Source organism: Sabethes cyaneus, chromosome 2 (genome assembly GCF_943734655.1).
Source record: "Sabethes cyaneus chromosome 2, idSabCyanKW18_F2, whole genome shotgun sequence".
NCBI classification, from domain to species: Eukaryota; Metazoa; Arthropoda; class Insecta; order Diptera; family Culicidae; genus Sabethes; species Sabethes cyaneus.
The window spans coordinates 149,709,003-149,726,285 of record NC_071354.1 but is presented as its reverse complement, the minus strand read 5'-3'; the positions used below and the strand labels follow the sequence as shown (position 1 = coordinate 149,726,285).

Below are 17,283 nucleotides of genomic sequence, written 5' to 3'. Positions count from 1 at the left end.
CTTTTGCGTATCTCTCCTAGTTCACAGGAATTCACCCCTTCCGAACAACCTCGTCGCTAGTTAAAAAAGGCCAATAAACCTTTCCAAGTGGTATCTATCGAAGAGCGATTTGATTTTGCAGAGTCATATATATCCTTTCTCCACCAGCGACCACCGCGGCGCCGCGCCGCCACCGGCCGTTTGCGTGCTCTCGGCCACAACAGACGTTTATAGTAAAGTGCTATATAGCCAATAGCAGCCGCAAAGTGAGACTACTATAAAGTGACGGCTTGCTTCCGACGGCTTGTCCGTTGCCGCCGCCGCTGCCGTCAGTAGCCGGCAATCGGCTGCTTGTTGCTTCCAATCAAAATCGTGAACATCGTGTGCTCAGGAATCGAGTAGCCCTCTGGCCCTTGCCTGCTACTTATCCGTCATTTCCTCTCGGACTGGCTGCGAGTGGTATGTAAATTTAGCCTCTCGTACACCAAGACTGAGATAGGAACAAAATGCAGCGAAATGATAATCACGAAACCTTTGCTCGGTCTTATATGAGCTGCAAGCTTCTGCTTCGACAAACATGGAGTAGTAGCATCTACAGGAAATATTTAGTAGAGGAATTGCACACGAATTCGCAAACCGATTCGAAATAACCTTCTTCGATTTGGGTAAAAATCTACACGTTTTTTCTTGGGAACAAATTTCTTCATTCAAGCTATTAGTGCACCATTTTGAATTACCTTATTTTTAAAATGAATGTATACAAAATAGCAAATCAAAAGTCGTATTCGAGTATCGCGCACATAGCGAACTTTTTTATTAAACAAATCAGTGGTTACTTCAACGAGAAAAACAAAGTTGCAGCAAAGGTTCAATTTTAATTTGAAAGTTAAATTTCGGCTGGAGGAATTTTCCCCACGGTCACGATGTAAAACGATCAAATCAAAATTTCACATTGCGGAGAAAGCAGAATATAAACTAGGTATGCTATACCTATGTATAAGGATGCAGACATCGGTCTACAGCCAGACGAGACGACACTTCCGGTTTGTGTTTTTCACTCTGAGGCCGTTAGCAAGGAAACATATTCATATATTTTCTCTACACAGCAATCGTCTATTTTCCACTAGGATCAACATGAAAATTTGCAAGAAAAATAAATAACTACATGCCTAGAACTGCTATTTTGTCAAGCCCATGTTTGTATTTGACATTGGAATTACAACACAATGACTAAATATTATTTAGTAAACAAAGGTAATTTTTATTGTTTTACGAACGCACTTTTGGTAGAAAACGGAGAAAATTAGTGATGCGGGTTCATACCCGGGAAGGCAACTAGGAAAAAGCGCCCAACATAGCTCTAGCCATACCAAGTTCCTACCTAGCGCCTCCATGTTACCATACCTGGATATACTTCACTTGTATACATACTTGTGTACTTCTATAATTGAGTAGCCAAGCTAGGAGGTGCAGGGTCGTGTGGTTTCCAGTTCTTAACCTTACAACTGTAGTTTTAGGCAACCACTGAACCACACGACTTTTATTTTCAAGTGTTATATTATTCAAATTAATATTTTTGGTAGACTAATCTATTATCAGAGAGCGAAATAAGGCGCTATATCCTTGGCCAATTGTAGCCTGGCTTCTGGCATTTAGACCATTAGTTCGTACAGGGGGGGCCATAACTCCGAAATGCCTGGACGGTTATTCATCAAACTTGGCACACATGTTCCTTGACATAAGAGAATCAGCACGGGGGGGGAGGGGGGGGGGTTAACAAAAACGAGGGGGGAAGTTCCCTAACAAGGAGGATGGTCCCTAATAGGGAGAGGCCATAACTCCGAAACGCCTTCACCGTTCTTTATCAAACATGGCACACATGTTCCATGACATCAGGGAATCAGCACCGGGGGTTCACAAAGGGGGTGGGACTAATAGGGGGAGACGATAACTCCGAAACGCCTTGACCGTTCTTTATCAAACTTTCATACATGTTCCTTGATATAAGGGAATCAGAACTGAAGGGGTTGAGAAAAGAGTAGTGGAAAAGTAACAGAGGAAAGACTCCGAAATGTTTGAATGGTTCTTCCTTAAGTGACGGGGGAACAAAAGAGGGAGCTGATGACAAGAGGTTGCTGACAGGAAGGGGGGAAGAGGGAGTAATGCCCACATGACAGTAACAATTTATCCGTACAACAGAAAAAATCAATGCTCGCAGCTGTAGATTTGCAAGTGTAATTATGCGCCGAATCAAAGTGACCCGTATAAAAAGTGTTCCACCATTAGTGCTAAGTGTTGCTGGCCGACTCTATTTGAGTCACAGGGGCAATCATTCAAACAGTGTAGACTTGATCTGAGAACACCATGTTTTTCCCATGGTCAACTTTATGTGGCATGTTCCAGAGTGGGATCGGCCAATAATTTGTACATACTTGCTCCTGGTGGTGAAACTAAATACATTGTTTACAAACAAGTTTTGTCTTGAAGTGAGATGAAAGGAATGACAGGTTTTTTGTATCCATGGAAGAAACACTGTTGCACTATCTACTTTTTTGAAAAGTACAAAAACAAAACTTTTCATTACCTATGGGTGGGGTGGCCATTGTTTGTTTGTTTGTTTGTTTGTTTGTTTATTTGCATAGTAGCGTAAAGGAAAACCTTTATAATTTGCTACCAGCGAATTAGTCATGGATATGTACAACAATTTGCTTATTAACTACATATACAAAATTCTGAATTAGTTACGATTCCAATATTCAAGACAGCCCCTCTTGAAAACTACTTCCGACGTTGAGCGTTTGATTGTATCAGGCAGTATATTCCAGTTGACTACACCTCTGACGAACAGCGAGCTGGAATAACTAGCCGTGTTGTTAGGTGGTATTATTAGATTTTGTAAACGACGCCCCTGGAACGGCAGCAGTTTCTGGAAGAGTAGTTTCGGAGAACGCGTTGCTATTAGTTTTCGCAGGAACACATTGTTAGCGGAAGGTGCAAATAGGATAAATGTCTTTGTTTCTCTTTCTTTATAGGGTTTTATAGGGATTCCCGTAAAGAAAACAGATGTGTAAGAGGTCGGGTAGACAAAAGAGGGGAAGCTGACAAATGGTGAGGAACCTCCAAAAGAGGAACAAGCGTTATATTTTTTTGCATTATAAGCATTTCAGTTACAATAACTGATGTACAAGTGGCTGTGGACAAAGGCGCCCCGAGTAAGATCGGACACTCAGCTAGTTATTATCTATATGGGAAGCGTTTGGGACGGGAGGTCCAGGCTTTCTTCCTTCCCCTTGATTTCAAGGAGTTGAGTGGAATTAGGTATTATTTCTGATTCCATTTGATTCCTTGGAATTCTCTCTGCCGTACACGCTGCGCAGTTGACCGACAAGGAAAAAGAAGCGGAGTCCTCCACGTGTCCCGAATGCGTGGATGTAGAATAAACTGCAGAACAACATCGCGCCCACGAAACGAGGGCATATAAAGAAAAATATGCTCTCGTTTCGTGGGCGCGAGAAGCAACATGCAGGCAGTGAGCGGACAGGCAATGAGCGGACTACTCCAGACAACTTAGTCCAAAGGATGTGTTCTAGCTTGGACGTCTGGGGAGCGGTCAATGCGGCTGCTACCCAGATTGTACTTGAGCTACAAAACCGCTGGAGAGTCGATCAACGGCGAGTAAATAGCCTAACTACCATAGTCCAGTAATTATCTAAGAGGGTGCGTTAAGCACAATAGCCCCTCCCTGAAGTAATACCGTCAAGGTGGTGCCAGGGGGGATTAAGGCTGGAGACTCGAGTAGGGTTTTAGTGAGTCCTCAGGCCCAATTGGGGGGGTCGGGATACCAAACCCCACTCCCCGAGTTGTCGTCAAAGCTATCTGATAGTACCGTATCTTCTAAGGTGCTGAGCAGATTTCCCTACTCGTTAAAAAAACTTTTTTATGTGGCGGAAGCTGCTTCCTGGTGATCAACCGATGACTCAAATTCCCGTACTCACGTTCGATCAATTAAACCCTATCGTCTTGAGAGTTTACGAATTTCTCAATTGGGATTTGTAGTTTTCCGTCAGAAAACACGATGTTCGGAAATTACTCGGTTTTGGCCAAGCAAAGCAACTCCTTTGATCTCTTAATTCTAACTTATTGTTGCTTTAGTGTAACTTACAATCAATTCTTGGTGCCATATCAGTAGTAATAGTGTGTCACAGGCGCATGAGTCACGAAACATATCAAGTATACAAAAATGCGGATATCGTGAGACGACTAAAACACGGCAGGTTACAGTTGCCTGACCACGTAGCAAGGATGCCGGATTAGAGACCAGTGAAAACATTAGTCAGCGGAGAATCCGACAGAGGCCAACGATTTCGAGACAGACCCCGTACCCGTTGCATAAGCGCTATTGACAAGGATTGCAGGATTGACAAGGATGAACACCGAATTTTAGGGGCGATTGGAGAGTGGCGGCAAACGTGGAGGCGGCTCCTAATTTCGGCACTAATTCGATAAGCGAATTTTCACCGAAAAAATAAAAGTAAAGTAACTATAGATAACTGCTGCCAATGTGACAGCTGCGATAACGCTGTGAAGTTGGCTACACTTCGAGTGACAGACCCTGTAAGTTTTTCAGTACGCCGCATCATTCAATAGGAACATCTGCAGATGACAAATTTTATGAGCAATGAAACTCCACTTTGATTTTATTAGGAATCTTCTCAGTTTCATTTACGACTTAACCCTTATTGCATGATTTTTTCTTCAGAATTAGCATCCAATCAACTAGCACTGTTATAACGAGGGAGCTACATCATACATTTTAAGGCACTATGTTTGTTTTTTTTTTTCAGGTAATATTTTAACCAACAGCTAGACGCAAATCATTTGCCAACTTATAAAAACTCTTCAGCCGTAGCTGCACAAGCAAAGAAATTTTTTATGCGAAACCTATAAGTAATTCAAACACGACGCATACACCGTCCCTCTCAATGCCGGGTCGTACCTATTTTGGAAGCATTCCTCATGTTTACAACAACCGTGTTCTGTCTGGATAAAACAGAGATTATTCATGTCAGGCTTCCTGTGTACTACCTATTCTCTACTTCGCAAAAAAGAAGCAAATTCAGACTAGGGTGGCTTTTTCCCTGCAGCAGAGTAAATTCTTTAACAGATGGTACAAGAAGGCAGGAATTCCGTGCTCATTGAACAGCATGTATATGTTATACGGAGCTTTCTCCCGAGCGGGGAGTTGAGCGAATTATGTTTGAAAGTATCCAAGGCAAGCACCACCCGGGCAGGCAACCCCGTCCCCTTTCTCATGGTAAATTTAACGTTACGCTATTGCTATATTTGCAGTATATGTTATATGAACATACTATTGCAGAACGCTTGTCGCAATATAACATTTTCCTGAAGGTGAGGAAAACAGACAGCGACAACGGAAGTAGAATTATTTATATTTCCGTGCCGGAATACATTCAGTCTGCTTTAGAAATGAATTGGAGAAAGTGAATTTTGATACTTACGCGACTAACCTTGGACGTTAGTGCCGAAATGCATATAGGTATAATATCAACGATCTGCCTTGTAATGTTCTCGATTCGACATACAGTAGAAACCATTTTGCTGATTATTCTAAATGGCTATGCAACAGAGTTAAATATAGAAAAATTGGATGATGCTTCAGGAAAAATTCACAAAAAATAAAATTTCATGTAACATATAACAAAATCTAGAATAAATAATTAAAAAATTGGGGGTAAACCAATTTGACAGACTAAAATGTATTAGCAGAGACATTTAGCCTCCAAAAATTAACGACTAGAAAATATCCCGAGTAACATTTCATGTGGAAGGGCGAGAGGTATGTTTAAAAAACTCTGGCTTTCCATCATTTGTCACTCGCTACCGGCGGCACGTTTCCTATTGCCGTCGAAATTATCGGCATCCTCATCGCCATCACCGGGCGTTGTGCTCCGCTTGACACTTCTCGGTTGACTGACAAAGATTCCAATAATGTAGGAAAACATTGTCGAAACAGTGACGCACAAAAATCTATGCAAATGGCGAATCAACATCAACCGCCTACATTCATCTCCCGTGCTTCACAATCCATCAGACAGTGCAAGTTCAGGTAGCGTAGATTCAAAGGCTTTCTACATTATGCATGTGCTGTTCTAGAGCGGTTCACGAAATTCATTAGCTTTGTGAGGTAACGAAGAAACCTCGTACCTACTCAAATATTAAATCTGTTTTAATTATTAAATAGTTTCCACTTGCAAACAAACTGAATATTGATTACTTTTCTCTACCACTCTGTCAGACAATAACTTTTACGCAATTTGTTTACCTTTCCAATAGAACCAACTTACAAATTCAGTCAGATATGGTTTGTAGTACGCTGTTAAAACCAATGGGCGGTTGTTCTAAACCGCAAAATCCATTTGCACTTCTGAAGCAACCTATGAAACAGCTTTGAAGTTAGCCTATTTCGGGAATTTATCGGTGTGGCTGTTTAATATTAATCTGCGTTTGAATGATAGTGATTGCCTAATAATAATGCCATTCTCTGTCGCTTGCAGCGCTGCTTTGCTTAATTAAAATACTAACCTTCCTGGATAAAACTGCATTCTTTCTCTACAAATATAGACAGGTGACAATTAAAGTTATACAGCCAGCTCTAGTAGCACCATGAACGGATTATTACGTACGAATAAATCGTAATTCAGTCATATTTTATTTCGGTTTGATCAAAAAACGATTACTTTGAAGCTATAGGCCTTGAAAAATTGAAACCTTTTTCACTTTTGTGGTATTACTACATTCATTGACAAACGAAATCAGTCAGCTAGAAACGCAGTCGGTTTTTCACCTACCATGCAGGAATGTCACCATATTCAGCCATTCCAATTTGTAATTAGCAGATAAATAGGTACATGTGCTCGCAGGCGATGACCTACACATCGACACAACCGCGATCAAAGCGACGACTCTCCGCCGAGCAATGGATGCTTGTGCCCATATTGGTGTCCCAGTGTGCGTGTGATTAGATCTTTCTCAACAGTTTTGGTTAGTTTTGGCAAGGTCGAGTGCAAATAATTATTTATCACCCACCCCTCCAGCCCCTGGGTTTCGTATCGCAATTCGCAATAAACCACTTGACCATTTATATATAAGCCCCAATCGAAAATGTATTGAGACTGTCAACTGCTGGGGCGTTTTATCACTAGTAGATTCATCATTTGTTTTAAAACCAAAGCTGCTAATTAGTCATGTGATAATTTGTATCACAAATATTGTGCTGTCCTCGAGTGGCAAGTTACTTTCGGGTGATAATTTTGCGGTTTAGTTATATTTTCTTCCTAGCAACGTCATTTAAAATTGTTTTATACTAGAGGAAAAGACGTTTCAATCCACTTAGTGATGTAATCGAGCAACATACAACAACAATTATTTGCTCTACAATTTTCTATAATAAAGTATGCTCAATATGTGCTTAATTAAAAAACAATATAGATAATAAAACTTCACACAAATGATGTTTATATATATTTAAGGTAAAATTTGGCATGTTCAAGTAGGGAAAAATTGTTTCATAAATTCATATCGACTATCATCATTAGAACTGAATTTAATATCGCGTGCCAAATTAGAATAAAATTACACGCAATTTATTTCAGTCAAATTACTCAAATACCAACTACTATTTTACTATTACAAGTATTATAAATATCCTTTACAGGTCAGCTAAATAAAACCAGTTTGCTATCACCCTTGAAGCGGAAATAAAAACCTTTATTGATTGCTTTGGAAGACAGTTTTAGAAAGCAACTGGAAATTTGCCAATACAATCTCCTGCTGTAGATGAATCATTTACCAATTCAACTTCATTTCTATTTTCTATATGCCCATAACAGGCCGCATTCTGGTCCGAAAGTGACACAGAGTGAAATGGTGAGATGGAAATCTTTAGCGGCAAATAACATTATGTACTTCGAAACGGACGCCTGCAACAACTAACACACCGGAGACCGGACATGAACGAGTTTAGAAAATATAATCTGAAGGCTAAACCTAAATTTCAAGGCAGCGTATGATTCAGTTTATCGAGCAACTTGAATCCCGTGTCTCGTAGTTGCCTCCGTGTTGAAACCTTAGTTTCACGTCTTGTCCCGTTCTGTTTGGACACTATTAACACCTTTGTTTCATTATTTTCTTCTACCGTCCTTCCGTCAAATGTCAATTAATATATCAAGACAAAAACACGAGGTTGGTTTACTCTTAAGATGTTTTACTTCTACTTGAAACGTAGTTTTTAATTCCTTAATAGGATATATTTAGGTCTAGGTATCCTAAAAGGCCCGAAAAGTTCGGTGAGATGACTGCGGGAATAGGGCCCTTGATTGCTTGATCTCAATTCTGAGTAGGTAAAAAAACGCGCGAATTCGGTCGGCTTTTCGCGAACGGTAGGACAACGTTGTTAGTTTGACGGGGAATGCCAATGAGCGATGGAGAAGAAAATCGCTTAGAAAAATTTGGAAGAATTTGGCCAGGTATCAACGAGCGTGGAATGAGTTGACCACGATCCTGATGAGGAAACAGCGTACAGAGATCGTGAATAGCTAGAACAACTATTTCGGGCTAATGAGACGCGCAAGTTTTATGAACCAATCTCGTAAAGGATACACACCAATGCGAGGAGACGAGGGAAATCTGGTCACAAACGAACGCGATTTGGTTACAAACGGTAGCAGCTCGCCGACACCCGATCCCGAAGAGATCCGGCGAGAAATCGGTCAGCTGAAGAATAATAGAGCCGCCATAAAGTACCGACTCCAGGCAAAAATCTACATTACGCTGTTCAACGCCGCCTACAAGCTATCTGCTATCTCTTAGGTTTTGTTACGTGGCCTTTCCCCAATAGCCAGACAGTGAATTCGTGGGGCAGTATCAGTCGGGGACCTGTGCAACTACGAATCAAATTTTTACTCAGCGAAAAGCTCTCCAAAAATATTTCAGGCCAACACACGATACAGTCGAGCTCGAACAGCTATGGCAAATAATGCACGGGTATGATTTGTGCACTGTTGTGTATGTTATTCAACATCGCTATTATAAAGGTGAGTGGGCATCGAAACGAGAGGAACGATCTTCAGGAAGAGTAACCAACTCCTAGCCTGCGCAGACGAGCTCTGTGCCAGACTAAAATCGGAGGCTAGGAGGATTTGGGTTACAAATCAATGCGTCGAAAACCAAATATATGGTAGGAAGAAGCTCAAGAGAAAACAACATTCGTCTCCTAGAGACAGCGACTATTGCCGGCGATGAACTGGAAGTGCTTGATGAGTTCGTATGTTTGGGATCTCTGGTCCTCGCCGACAATAATATGAGTAAGGAGATTCAACGACGCTTTTAAGCTGGAAGTCGAACCTACTTTTTCCTTCGCAAGACGCTTCGATCAAGGAGCATACGGAGCCGCACAAAGCTGACGATATACAAAATGCACATCAGACCGGTAGTTCTCTAAGGACTTGCGACAGACAGTAACAAGGATGCCGGACGATTGTGCAGTGAAATCCGTTCTCTTCAAGAGCCCCACCGACACGAAGAGTAATCGGGCCCAACGTGCTAGACGGGTCGACCAGGTTGAAGCCGACTTGCGTGTCTTGAGACGCTCAACGAATTGGCGATGAGTAGCCCAGGACCAAGTACAAAGGAGACGAATTATTGATATAGCAAGAGCTACCCCGGCTCTATGGGGTTACTGTCAGTCGTAAGGAAGGAGGTAAGTAAGTAATGACAATGTTGTAAAGAATAATTATTTCAATTTTTTAATTTATAACAAGTCAACTCTACCATACAATCGAATCTATGAAATGGCTGCACGCTAAATGCAACTGTTTGTTACATTTACAGTGAGTTACAAGTTACAAATTCCAGAAAATTGGCGGTACTAATTGAGGGGTTTCCAATCTGAAACAACTTTGTTGTTTGACTGTACTTTGGTATTGCTTTTGTTATACAAATTTAGTCGTCGACAGTTGGTACAAATTCATTAGGAATACGTTAGTAATGCTTAATATTTATGCCATATTTGAAAACTGGCATCAAAAAGGATTTTTTATTTTGTGAGAAAAGTTCTTTTCACACTAGTTCTGCAATTGTTTTGTTCACTGAATTCTGACGAATTTTGTTAAATAAAAGCAAATGGGCAGGTTCCGGAAAACGAAATGCTATTAGCATCAAACGTATGCTCTCTACTCTTTAACCACGCAAACAATAGGGTTATGTTGTTTTAAATATCTATGCACATGGTTAAACTGCCTTCTCGGATATCTAGGTTCAAATCAATGTGTATTTATTATAAACATAAACAAATTGAGTAAGAGTACTAATTATGTGTACTTGTCAGAGGAAAATAAACTGTAATTCGTTCACTCACATAGATTTATATATTTCATAAAGGAAACAGTATTTGAGGCTTTAACTGGAAATAAAACGTTTTGCAGCGCATTGTTGCAAACATAATCTATGCCCGTTACTGCCCATAATTGATACGGGATTCTAATTAACGCTCGATACAAAAAAATGCTCGACGCGGTTCAAAAAAATGCTTACATTTGCCTAAACAAGTATCTGCACCATTGGAGTAAGCATTGGAGGAAACACAAACAAACAAGAACGACCCGAAAAACAACTATTTTTTTGTCGGAGTGAAAACTTGTTTTTTGACATTCTTTTTTCGTGTTGCTTCTCTTATAAAATGATATCGTTCAGCTCTTTCTGTTGGAAACCGGTGTATTTGTGCCTGCACGGCGTTTTACTGATACAGCTAAACTTGCGTGTTTGTTTTCGATAGGGTGACCGAAATTTTCGACCGAGGCAATTAACTAGCATAAGCTATTGCAAGTTTGCTTTTCTAAGCGCTGAGAAAACCGTTCCGGCGGGATGACAGATTAACAGTGGCTGCCATTTAAAAGTAAATTTAACAAGAAACTATGCGGATAACCCCAACTAAATGTGAATTATTGCATGCAATCATTGAAGGCGTAAATCTATTAACTTAAGAGAAGTAACGGCAGATAGACGCGTTCAAAATTTAGGTTCATGAAGATATGTAAATGCTTCCGGTTAATTTGAATTGTTTAAATCAGCCTTACTTGTTAAAAATTATCAATCCGTTCAATCATTTTTATTTGCAAGGATTTAACCTTTTAACATCGTAAGGAAATATTTTTTTTTTCAGGTAAAAACAGTACAAAGAAGTTTAAGTGTAGATTTCTGTGCAAATATAATCGTCTAAGGTGAGAAATAGTTTATGAACGGATTTCCATTTATCATTTAAATGTTTTCAAATCAGATGTATTCTACCGCTACTCGCAAACCAGTCCCATTTTCTATGGAGTTTCCTATATAAATGGGACCGTTATGCGAGTAGCGGCAGTATTATAAAACTAAAATAAAACATTCACAGAAATATTTTGAAGTCCGTCATTTTATCCAAACAGTGCTTTTTTCTCGAGAACCGAAATACCAAAAATTCGCCAAATAATTTTCGAAACAATTGTCTCGAGTTTTTGCGTTTGAATTATGATAATTATTGACACATTTTTTTATATCGTCCATTAAAAACTGCATATGTGGCGCTGACACTCCTAAAGCTAATTTTAAAAATCATAGTCTCTTCTAGTCGAGATTAGAACCTACGACACCAACCTTGTTAAAGACAGGGTCGTACCTTGAGGCCAATTGGAAGGCTTAAGTGAAAACACCACACGATATTTAAGGTAAAAACACCTACTGAAATTAAACCACTCGCTTCTCAAACAAACTTTGTGACTTGGCAGCTACGGAGTCAGTAAACATTTTTGTTTATAAAATATTTGTGAAGTTAATATTGTGTGTTTTCAAAACGATATTTAGTAATACACTTTGAATTTTTTAAAACAAATATTTTTCCGGATAGCTTCGAGATACAATGCTAGTCTAACAAACCAGTGGTCGGATTCGGTTGGGCGATGCTGCTAAAGTTAGCAGGATCGTTGCCACTAGTCTCGTAATTGTCCTGTACTCTAATAGCCGATTGCGAAGTCTGTCGATAAATAAAGATTAAGTCTTAGACGTTTAAACCAAAGGTTTTGCTTTTTTAGATATACTTGAATGCATCCGCATTACATGAATCGGTTCCATCATTAGCCAGTTAAATCTCGCGTTGAAATAATATTGTAGTTCTAAGTACATTGGAAGTTTTCTTGACACTCTGCTTTTCAGTTATTTTATACTTTACAGCAATGTAAAGAATTGTAAAGAATTTCATGGCTAATCACTAAATAAACGCTGAAAACCGTCTACCACGTTTATATACGAGACTTCAGTTTAGAATATATTTCTATTGTATATTGATATAATCGGTTGAGGTTGATGAGGTTGGAGGTTGGAATAGGTTGGTGCGTTCTTATCGTCAACGATTTACTTTCAGGACCATCAACTTTGTCTAGATTTGATGTTGAAATGATAAGATCGATCGAAGGGTAGGGATAATTGAAAGGATAACTTTACACTTATACAAACTTGTTTACTTTCAGGACATCGAATTCGTCTAGGTTCAATGTTTAAATAAATAATAACATCGATCAAAGAGCAAGGGTAGTTTCGAATTTTTACAAAATTGTTTACCTTCAGAACTTTAATTTGGTACAGGTTTACTGGTACAGTGAACTCTCGGAAAAGTTAACTCTCTGAAAAGTTAATTGTTCAGAAAAGTTAAGCGAATATTAGCTCTCATGCAACACTCTAAAAAGTTAATTTTTGACTTAACTTTTCTGAGAGTTTGAATTTATTGGTTGTGCAAAGTGTTCATTCACACACGTGCGTTTTCCTTCTATCTTTATTTCTCATTTTTCGGTTTATTGTCGCCTTTTTACAGCTTCATACAGAGTCTCATCATAAACTGGAATTAAACTAAACTCTTGTACCGGACAGTTGTAGCAATAGTTCAATACGGGAACATAGTTACTTCGACAAAGTTAGGATGTTTGACGATGTTAACATACTGGAAAAGCGCAAACTCAGATTGAATTTTAAATGTAAAAGTAGGAACAGCAGGGAACACAAAATAAACGGGAGCATTATCAAAACGTTGTCGTAGACTATGAAAAATCAAAAGGAAACTAGTATGTATAACCAATTATTTTAAGTTTACTGAAAGGAACTAAGTATTATTTCATAAAGATCTTGCTACATATTTCTTTACATTACAACTTCCAGATGCTTAAAAATGTGCATTTTGTATCCGAGAATATATTTTTCACGTTTGTATTTATCATTTTCAATGACTCTTAGGACTACTCAGAAAAGTTAATATTTCGGAAAAGTTAATCGACCCATTCCCCAATCGATTAACTTTTCCGAGAGTCCACTGTACAGGTATATGAATAATTCCTGTCCTGTTGGAAAGCAAAAATTCGGTCACTTTTTTAGAATCGAAGTAAACGAAACCGCGGGTTTATTTGATTGCCGTACCGGGCTTGGGAAGCAAAAGAGTGCTTCCATGTAATTAGCTGATTCGTTCGTTCTGGACAATGCCTTATATGTATTCCTTTTTTAATTTTAGAAAAATTTCTGATCGATCGATGCAAATACAGTATTGTTCCGATTATATCAGTCCCTCCGTCAGTTTTAGGCTGATATAATTGGAAAATTGATACAATCGGAAATTTTTTTTTCTCAAAGTATGCCCAGTTTGCTATTAAATTATGTTCATTGTTTTGCATTATTAGGGTGGTCATATTTCTATCATATTAGGGTGATTAAAAAAAAATTTAAATCCGTACCAAAAATACGATGTCTTTACAAAAGTTGTAGAACATACTAAAATTAGTAACTTTGTCAAAAATAGTAACTATGTATCTATATCTTATGGTTGTGAAAATGTAATGATTTGTATGTAAACAGCACTTAGAAAGCACTTTTTAAAATACAACTAACTTTTGAGGACAATTGATACTTGCTTTTACAGATTTTATGTTGTACTTTTATGTATGAGTTGTTTGATCTGCCACCAATTAACATGCTGAAAAATATTTGAGCTCAAAAAAGTACTATTTTTCATCAAAAAAGCTCAATATCTCGGCAAATTTAGAAAATAACGTATAATGATGTTTCACTGAAACGTGGATTTTGGTAAGACAAATAACTTTCTAGAGCACTATGAACACGTAAAAATTGACCAGAATAAGTTAGAGACAAAGGAAAAGATACAGCTACGATGCCTTTGACAAAGTTGTTTGTATCAACATTTATCATATCTTTGCTGAACACATCAAACCTGTATATTGAAACTGTGAGAAAATAAATTTCGTATTTAACTTTTAAGGGGATTAATCACATGGTTCCTGTCAAATGAAGGGTTTTTTTATACCAAGAAATATTGCCAAAAACACCATATGCGAAAAATCTCGCGTTTCGGCGTAATCTCACGCGATTATGTATACGTCGCTGTTTGGATCGTTCACTATGCAGCCTGGCCCATTGGGGTTTAAACGCCTGAAACACTCATTTGATTGTTTATATGATCTCAAAGGAATCATTAAATAACTCGAGAGGAACAAAAAAAAAATTATTTATGGGGCTGACATAATCGGGATAAAGCTGATACAATCAGGAGTAGATATAATCGGGTATAGAAATATTCGGGGGCTTATATAATCGGAACCATACCGCATCTCTAAAATCCATAAAAATGACTGAATTATGAGCGTGCAAATTAGGCCATTACAAATATTTTAAAAAGTTTTTGTCCCACCCGTGTTGGGCCACTGAAGGGGGGGGGTCAAAAAAAAAACAATGAATTTTTTAATCCAGCACAAAAAAATATGGATTTTAAGCAATTTTACTTAAAGTTTAAACGCGAAAACCAAATCTATTCTTGCTTTTGATATACAGTAGGATTTCGAATTTGGCAACAAAGCCGTGTCGCCTATGTTGCCAAAATCGAAACCGTGCCAAAATCGAGACCCTTTTTTGATGTGAAAAAATTGAATGTAAATGCTTTAGAAATTGACTAAATATCATTAATCAACGATTGCAACCATTTTATGTTTAAAAAGTCCGCCAAGAGCTATCCGTCCAGTACAAATAAGTTATTGACACCCTGCGGTAAGACGTAGTCCTACGGCAATAAAAATTTTATTGTTCGAAATCACATAACTTTTTTTCATGAACATACTGAGGGCATCATTTTTTCGTCATTTAAGGGATATATGAGGAAGCTGATTGATATTTAAGCATATTTTTGGAAGTGAAATATCTTGTGTTGCCAAAAACGAATACTTTTGTTGCCAAAATCGAGGCATGCCAAAATCGAACCATGCCAAAATCGAAATCCAACTGTATACGTTATTTTTTACATGCAAAAATCTACGAAAAAAGGACAAAAATGAAAGAAAATTTTTTTGGCCGATTTTCGGAAATTTCACTGTTTGAATTCTCATTTCTATTTCGTGCTAGTGTTAACTCAACTTGTTCACTCATTTTTCGAGTTTTTCAGGCTATAGAGCCCACAGATGATTGATTTTATCAAAAAAAAAATAACTCGTGTCCTACAAATTATTTTTTTGCCCCCCGATTTTTCAAGCCAATTTAAGGGGGGGGGGGGGTGACAAAAACTTTAAAAATGATTTGCAATGGCCTTATAACCACTTTTCGTTACATGCTCATTTCTCGTACTTCTAAAGTGCACCCCAATATAGAAAACAAAAACGTAGTTCTACGTTAAAACAATAATTATTTTAAAAGATTTTTTTTGGTTCTCTCGGTGGAATTGAGAGGACATAAAAATATCGGTCGTAAAAAAAGGACGATAATTCAAATTTTGGACGTAAAAAAAGGACGTTAATTCAAATTTTGGACGTAAAAAGAAATCACGTAAAATAAATGGACGTAAAAATAGGTTCTAGTGTGCCAGAAAAGAAATTATTTATCACATCTTAAATCGAAGGGTGGCATGTTTGTACATTAAATAGTGGGATCTCGGATTCGACAACCAATTCAACCAAAATCGTAATGGCGCTGTATAATATAATTCAGAGGCTCATTTAAAATAAAGCGTTTGTAGTTTTTAATTTCTCCGCGCCACCATCGGTCACCCTAGTAAATAAAAGGTTTGATCAGAAAATATGTATAATAAAGCCACTTACACATGCTTACAGCTCCATTGCCGACTCTGCCACGCTATTTACGATCCGTTGCTTGCTTTGGGCTCCTTCAGTCGGTCCCGCTTCGTGTGTATTTATCGGATTCTCTCCTTCTACTCAACCCGTCCCAACCTGGCACTACGTTTGTACGGTTTTGTACACTGACGAAGGCTGCTGCTGCTGGTGTTGCTCTTGCTACTGCGGCTGACGATCACTGTTGTTGCGCTGATGAATGAAGCACCTTCTCCATCTTCTTCACTTATAGCTCCCCTTTACACACATTGCTGTCCAGAAAATTCAGTTCTTCAGCTAAACGAGCTTCACGCATGCAAATTGCCTTCTCATTACAATACTTCACATCATTCTTCATTAAGAAAACCCCCTTTTCGATACTCTAATCACTTGACATGCCATTCGCACAACTACAGCATCTTTTCACTTTTTCATTTTTCAGACTGAAAGTAAATCCTCCGGATTTATCAAAGCTTAACTTTTGTCTGATTCTCGCCACACCTCAGAAAATTTCTCTGCGATTTAAATATTTCTTTCGGTAGAAAGCTCACTTTTTTTCAATTATACCCGAATCTTCCTAGCAGACACTATCAGAATTTCCACCTTTCAGCTTTTTCTTTTTCAACGGCAAAATTTTTTCGTCAGACGGGAGCACTTGCAGGCTTGGAGTACTATCACACATATTTTTCCATTTTTCTTCTCCTACAATTGCACCACACACAATAATTGGTGATGTATACAAACATTCGCACTGTGCCCTTGTGGATTATGCCCTAAAAATACCATTTAGGCACACAAGCCAATGCAATTATTCTTCGAAATTCACCTCACCGATTCCCTGGTATTCAAGTAAACACTGCACCAAGCTGCAGCTTGCCGTGGTCGCAAAAATATCTGCGGAACTTTTTCTGCGTTGGCAAATGTTACCCCACCCTCTTCTTCGGCTGGGGGCTCCTTCTTCTGCTGCTGCTGGCTGGAGCAATCAATCCGACAGAACACAAAAAGTATTTGCCTTTCTTCGAAACACTCTGCACTAAACTCAAACCTTTTCCTGCATCTACACAACGTACGGACGACGGCTGACGACTGAACTGACACAACTACA

At 38.7% G+C, this 17,283-nt stretch overlaps 1 protein-coding gene across 2 annotated transcripts in view; it reads right to left on the bottom strand.

Moving 5' to 3' along the window:
- Positions 1-17,283, bottom strand: part of LOC128738577 (phosphatase and actin regulator 4) — a 214,853-nt gene that overhangs the window by 194,525 nt on the left and 3,045 nt on the right. Inside the window, exons 1-2 of one of the 2 annotated variants that reach the window (XM_053833824.1) lie at positions 17,005-17,247; positions 16,170-16,880 (exon numbers count right to left, since the gene is read on the bottom strand). The gene's annotated coding sequence lies outside the window, so the exon portion shown is untranslated. Of the gene's footprint in view, positions 1-16,169; positions 16,881-17,004; positions 17,248-17,283 lie in introns of those variants that run through there. The other variant, XM_053833823.1, reaches the window with a different exon arrangement.